Source organism: Cricetulus griseus, chromosome 7 (assembly GCF_003668045.3).
Source record: "Cricetulus griseus strain 17A/GY chromosome 7, alternate assembly CriGri-PICRH-1.0, whole genome shotgun sequence".
NCBI lineage: Eukaryota > Metazoa > Chordata > Mammalia > Rodentia > Cricetidae > Cricetulus > Cricetulus griseus.
In genome coordinates this window covers 81,140,121-81,147,480 of record NC_048600.1, presented here as the reverse complement: position 1 = coordinate 81,147,480, position 7,360 = coordinate 81,140,121, and positions in this window count along the sequence as shown.

Genomic DNA, 7,360 nt, shown 5'->3' with positions numbered 1-7,360 from the left:
TGTAAAGTATTTTAAATAGTACTTGGCAGTGTTAAATGTACTTACTGTAGAGTGTGTTTAGAATTATTCAAAGGAGGGGTTGTATCCTGTGGGCAATGGATTATTGCTGCCATGTTTTAAATAAGGAACTGACTTAAGGTTTGTTTTAGGCAGAGCCGTGCTAGCAGCACAGAAGATGGATCAGTGGACTGAAACAGAGATGAAGGACCCACTTAAGCAGCTGTTCTATTTTAGGAAGAGTGGAGAACTCAAACTGAGCCATCAGACTTTTTGGGTAAGAAGAGAGAGATGCAATATTTAGGTTGTAGACTTGACTGGCCTCTCTGCTGGAGAAATAAAAATAATTCTAGATGTTCAGAAACCATTTGTATTACTTCTGCTTGAAGATAAGTATAAGTAAATGGAGTTTCCTTGGGTCAAAAGAAATACTTCCCATAGAAAGAACAGACATGGAAGTAATAGACAAAATGTAGAGATTTTTCTGGATGAAAACTTCAATATCAAACAAAAAAGGGCAAGTTTCCAGGAATAAGATTTTGCCATGTCAAAATGGATTTTAAAAAATATGGGTTTTAAACAGTATGAAGTTACTGTGAAGTCAGGTTAATCATTAGAACACGGTTTCTTGTATATATGATAAGTTAGCATGTGACAAAAGCAACCATTTGTGTCACCAGGAGAAATAAAGGACAATTTAGTAAGCAGGTTTGAGATTTACCATTTAAAGGAGAATAGTTTCTTCCTTGATTGTTATAAAGGGTTGGAACTCTTAGAGCTGAAATCGGAGAGAAAAATGGTCAGAGCAAATGAGAAGATGTAACGTATGCTTTGAGAGGAAAGACAGATGACACCCTCTTTCCTTCAGGGCTAAGGATCCAACTAGATCTCTTCACATGGTAGGCAAGCTGTCACCACTGCAGTACATACCCAGCTCAGGAAAGTCTTTACTAGAGCAAATGAACCTTCTATTTAAGAAACTGACACTCTCAGAAACTAAAACTTTTCATTGAGTAAAAAAAAGAAAAAAGATTCATCAACAAATTGAAAGATAAATGGCAGCCTATTGAGGAAACTATTGGCAGTGTTTATCAAACAGAAGTTGTGTGCATTCATATTCAGAAACAAATCAAGGAGAAAGGGAGACCCATGTAAACAGGAAGCAGAGTTAGAGGATAGAAAAGATAGTTCTCTGAACAGGAGACACTAATGACTAGTAAATTAAAACACACTCAACTTCAAGAGATACAAATGTAATGAATGCTAGAGCACAAATGTATTTTACCAATCAGGCTGACAAAAAAAAAAAAAAAAGCAATCAAAAATAGCAAATGGTGGCTTGTGGAGGGGTGGAAGTTCTCATCTGTTGGAAATAAAGGTGGAATAAGACTTCCAGAGTAATTGGTTGAATCTTTGAAATTTTAAGTTACATCATTTTTCTTCGAATTCTCTCCCGTGAAAGGACATTGTGATTAAGGCTGTGCACTTAGCATTTCTTCTAAACAGCAAACTTTGGGAGACAAATATCTCTTCAGTGACTTTGTAAGTTTTAATTAGGTGACCACCTGTTAAGTGATGGCGCTGATGATGTGGTCAGTGGTTGGAACTTGACACTCATTTTAATCTGAGATTTGGACCGCCACAGCACATTTTCCATTTGTTCTCTGAGCTACAATACTGAAAACTAAGAGCTTAGTAAATAGTCATAAACCATGAAGGAGTTCTAATGGACCTCTACAAGAAAACTATATTCTGTGATGGTTACTGAATAATTGTTGTATATTTCTAGTCCTTCTCCAACACACAAATAACTTCTACATGGGTCTTGTGTGGCAGCTCTTTTATTTTAAGTTAGAAACTCTTCCAAGGTCTGGCACACATCCCTGTCCTTGCTATTCTTGCTAGTGTCCACTTACAATTAAGCCCAGGGTAAGCGTCAAGTTACTGTCTCTAATGATCCTGATGTTCTGAGAGGCACTACCAGACATCAGCTTGCAATTCCTAAGATTCCCTCTGCCCCAAGGGTTCCTCTGTTTTTCTCCATCCAGTGAGTAAAAGTGGAGGGATTACAACCGTTTCAGGCATCTGTACTGTTCTGAGGTGGAAATGGGAAATTAGCTTGTCTTCCACTAAAGGAAACAACTCGCTTCTCAAATGCCTCGCTGGCACAGATATGTTCCTTAGATTCATCTGTGTTCTTGAATGTACCATTAGTTTGTGTTTTGGTTGGTGAGTAACATTCCATTGTGAGGGTATATGATACCTTGTCATCTCTGCTGTCTCACCTTGTTTGCTGTTTGTTTTGTTTTAGCTGTGAGACAGTCTTACTGTGTTGCCCAGGATAGATCTGAATTTAAAACTTGTAGACTTAAGTGATCTTAACCTTCCCAGTAGCTGGCACTATATGCATGTGCCGCCATGATCAGCTTGTTCATAAATCCTTTTGTTGATGACTTTTTTTGGTTTTTCAAGACAAGGTTTCTCTGTGTAGCTTTGGAGCCTATCCTGGCACTCGCTCTGGAGACCAGGCTGGCCTCGAACTCACAGGCTGATGAATATTTTTATTACCTCTCTGTGAATATATCTTTCATTTCTGTTGCTTAAATAACTACAAATGGAATTTCTAGATAAAAGAGTTAGGGGTGTATTTGTAAGAAATAAGCAAACATTCTTTAAAAAAAAAAACAAAGTTTTCCACCCTCCTAGCAAGTGTCTGTAGGGTGTAGAAGCTCAGAAGCCTGTCCAGCATTTGCCAGGTTTAGTCTTTGTAAATTAGTCACTCCTGCAGGTTTGTGATGGAGTCTCCTAAGGATTTTGTTTCCCTGGACCAATGATGCTAAATGTCTTTTAATACAGTTATTAGACCTTACAATAACTTCTTCATGAATTGTCTCTTTTGCCCAGTTTTGTTGGATTGTCTGCAAGTCATTTGTTGAATACATGTATAGTACATATTTTTCCTCCAAGCCTGTGGCCTGCCATTTTTGTTGTCCCGAAATTGCCTGGATGAGCCATTAAGTGAGCTTTAATTTTCTTTTAGTGTGACAGGGGCCAAATGCAGGACCTTTTAAGCACTGGGAAAGTGCTCTACCACTGAGCTCCATCCCAGTGATAACTTTAATTAGTCATATTTTTTAAAGATTTATTTATTTATTATGTGTACAGTGTTCTGTCTGCATGTATGTCTGCAGGCCAGAGGAGGGTATCGGATCTCATTACAAATGGCTGTGAGCCACCATGTGGTTGCTGGGAATTGAACTCAGGACCTTTGGAAGAACAAACAGTGCTCTTAACCACTGAGCCATCTCTCTAGCCCCCTAATTAGTCATATTTTATAGTTTATATTTTTGTGTGGTGTGTTACTTTTGGAGCTTTTGCCTGTCATCACAGAGATGTGTTTCTTCTAGGGGGTTTGTCTTTTTAAGATTTGTGCTAAACCTATTATCTGTTTTGAAATAGTTAGTTATATTTATTTTCCCATATACATATATAATTGATTCAGCATTATTTTTCATCAAGACTTTTCATTTTAGAGTGAGTTGAATTAGCAATTTAGTAAAATGACATTTCACTCTATTGATATGAGATGTATTTCTAAGCTCTCTATTTTGTTGCATTTTAATTTTAGTGTTTATTTCTGTCAGTGTGTGCCTTGATGTGGAATGACACATTTATTATGTCATTATTGAAAATGTCCATCTTTATTTCTTATAGTAGATAATTTTGAAAAGCTATTTTGTCATCTATACACAGAGCTATTTTTCATTCATCTTGTAGTTGTTTATAATATGTATATTTCCCCATTCTTTTATGTTCAACTTATTTGTATTTTGGCTAATGCAAATGACCTTTATTTGGATCATGGTTTTTAAATCCAGCCAATCTCTATCTTTTCATTAATTGTTTAATCTATTCACATCTAATGTGTTATTTAAATGCATTTTCTTGAGTGCTTCATGACATCTGTTCCTCTCTTATCTTTTGCTTTCTCTTGCACTGTTTTCTAATATAATTTTTGTGGGTGTTGTGGATTAAATGGGGATCCTTGCATGGAGGGGAGTACCCTGTCACTGAGCTGCATCTATAGTTTACAATATAATATCTAATTTATTTAATGACTTTTATTCTTTGCATTATATGTTAATTATTGCCTTATGGTTTATCATATTGCATTAACTTATTGGTATTAGATTTTTATTAGTTCAGTTCTTATAATAATATCCAAGAGTATTACTCATACTGCTTTATTCCTTTCTCCCTATTTTGTCATTTTATTTTTTATATGTGATGTATCTCTTAATGTTACAAACTCAAAAACACATTGTTGGAATTATTATTTTACTATCTGCTCAAAACAGCTTTGCTCCTATAAGCCTCTTTTGTTCTATATTGCCAAGTGTATTGCATTTATTTATGTTGCGTGTGTTTATGATATCCATTTATGATTACAAACCTAGTAATACATTATATGGATATTCTGTTACAGCTTTTTTTTAATTAGGTAAGAAAGAGGAAGCAAGCATCAACATAGTCTTTTGGCGTGTATATAGGAGGAAATGTTGGGATGGATAGTCACATTTGTGGAGGCCAGAAGAAAATGGCCGATGTCCTGCTTTATCCATCTCTGCCTTATTCTTTAGAAACAAAATGTCTCACTGAATCTGGAGCTAGGTTGGGGGCCAGGAAGCCCCAGTGATCTTCCTGTCTCTGACCAGGGACACACAACCATGCTTTTTATATGGGTGCTGGGGATTTGAACCTGGCTCTCCATGCTTACACAACAAGTGGTCTTTCCCCCTGAGCCAGCTCCCTTAGCCCTTATACAGTCTTCTTATTTTGCAAGTGTGAGCTACCTTTCCTCCATTCAGTGTGAGATTCTCCTAGTGTAACTCCTGCTGAAGCTGGAGGTTTTCCTATGCTCTTGGGCTCTGGATCTTACTTAAACCTTAAGCTAGATCTTTGCAACATTGCTGTGGTGAGGGAAGAAGGGTGGTGCCAAGGGCTGTAGAAGTCCTCATTCCCTTCTGTGAACATTGAGTGGGACAATCGCTTCCTTTTGGGAAGCTGGGAAGAGGTTACATCGATAGTCATAATCTTCCTCTAGGTGTCTTCTGACGGAGGGTTAGAAGCCTCTTGCTCTTAGGAGATGGGCAAGAAGGGTTACAGTGTTGTTACTGCTAATGTCAAGTGACCTGGTACTAACCAGCAGGGATGAATCCTTCCAGGCTGGCCTCCTGCTATAGCACTCCACTGGCATAGAAGCACCTTATTCCAATCTCATAAAGGTGAAACATAGGCTTTGCATTGAACATTTGCTGGGAATGGGAGGAGGCTGTGCTTTGTTTCATTTGGTTTGCATAGAACAGTTATTGGCTAAAAAGGTTCTGGTTTTTGTTGTTGTTTTGTTTTGTTTTATTTTGCTAGGCTTTCTTTGTCCTCTACCCAGAGAAAATGGCTTCTGTTGGGGCTTTATTCCCCCATTCCTTTTCTTCCTTCCCCCGACCTTTTTCAGTACCCATTGGTCATCTGCTCCCTTAACACAGTCTAGGCATGCGATGAAACCAGAAAAGCCACAGACCTCACCACCATGCCAATCCTGCAGCCTAAGGATCTTCATGTTCTATCTTGGCTCCATCTACCAGAGTCTCCTATGTTAGTGTGAAATGGAATATCTAGGAGTGTTAGTTGTACTTACTGGGAAAAACAGGTAAAGAAGCAAACTATTCCATCTCCTCGGATGAGAAAGATTTCCTCACTAAATGTATGAGAGAGAGTTAAAAGATCCTCTGCTTTTAGGTTCATTTTTAGGTGGTGCATGTATAATATAGTACTGCACATGGTGCAGAGAAAATTCTTACTAAACTTTCTCATTCATTCTACAAATGTTTCTTAAACATCTGTTATGTGCCAGGCAAAACCAGACTTAACACATACTCAACTGAAAGCCAAATGCATTGTCTGCTGTGGTAGAGCTTCCATTTTAGCAGGAGACAGATCAGCAATTAATCTTGTGGCAGGACAGAAATAAAGCAAATCAATGAGATAAATATGAAAGTCAAGGTAGAGGCACCAGATTCTCCTGGAGTTGCAGGCCATTGTGAGCTGCCCAACAGGAGTGTGGGGAACTGAACTCAGATCCTCTGCAAGAGCAGTGCAGGCTCTCAGCATCTCTCCAGCCCCAGGATCTTCTTAGTTGGATAGCCAGCCACTCCAGATAAAGTGTTCATTGTAATGAGAACATTGGTATATACTGAAACTTCAATACAGCCTGCTCTTCGCATGTACCCTGTCTTGGTTCAGGAAAGTGTGGATATTTCACAATGCTTCAGAGCAATGAACAAAAAGGTAGAGTATCATGTGAGCAGTCTGAGATGATAGAGTGTGGCTTTATTCTAGTAGAGACAGAATGGAGGCTGAAAGCCGCCTAATCTTTGAGGAAGATGAGGGAGAATGTTAACCAGAATAATTGTAATCGCTATGCTTCCTGCTTTAATATTGAGGCAGAAAAATTGACCTACATATAACAGAACCCACTCTTAACTCTACTTAAGCAATCATTTACATAGTCAGAAGACAGAATAATATGGCAGTTGCCTAGGCTTTAGGGGTCAATAGGTTAACTCTACAAAGCTTAATTAAAATTTGGTAATAAATGCCTACTCTGTACAGGGTGTTTCATTAGTCTTCATCATGGCTAAGGTGAGATATTCTTCATAATTATTTTCTAGGCTTTTAAAATTCTCTTCTGCTGAAGCAAGCTCCTCATTACTAATTAGGTTTCCCAGGCAAAGGAAGACAATTTCTCAAAGTGGCCTCCTAATTAGAAAGGGATATCTGCCACTGGAGAAAAAAAAGACAGAAACTGGCCTTTTACTACCTTATTTTTTCAATATATACCCAATAAAATCAAAATTTTAAGGTTCAAGAAAGTATTAAAGGAAAAAATCACTCAAACAATGGTTATGATAAAATGTTCTCTCTTTTTTGACATTATGAAATTAAGTCTCTTTCTCCTTCCTTCTTAAAATGTGTAAGTTATTAAGGAAAGTCAATTTCTGTAGAAAGGTCAGCATGAGACTCCATCTAACCACTCTATCCATTCTTCCTGGAAGGGGAAAGAATTCCATGGAAAAGGGTTCTCTCTGAAATGAAATCAAATGGATAACCACAAAGTAGCCTGATGTTTTGAACATCATGAAACTGACTTCTTTCCTGTTTCCACAATTCATCTATGTTAGCATGAGAACCCTGCATTCGCTCTGATATCTTGTTTATTCCACCACCATTGTCTCAAATCAGGACCATGTCTTCCAAACAGCCTCCACAGGCTCTGGTCTTTTCTAGTTTACTCATTCCTCCCACT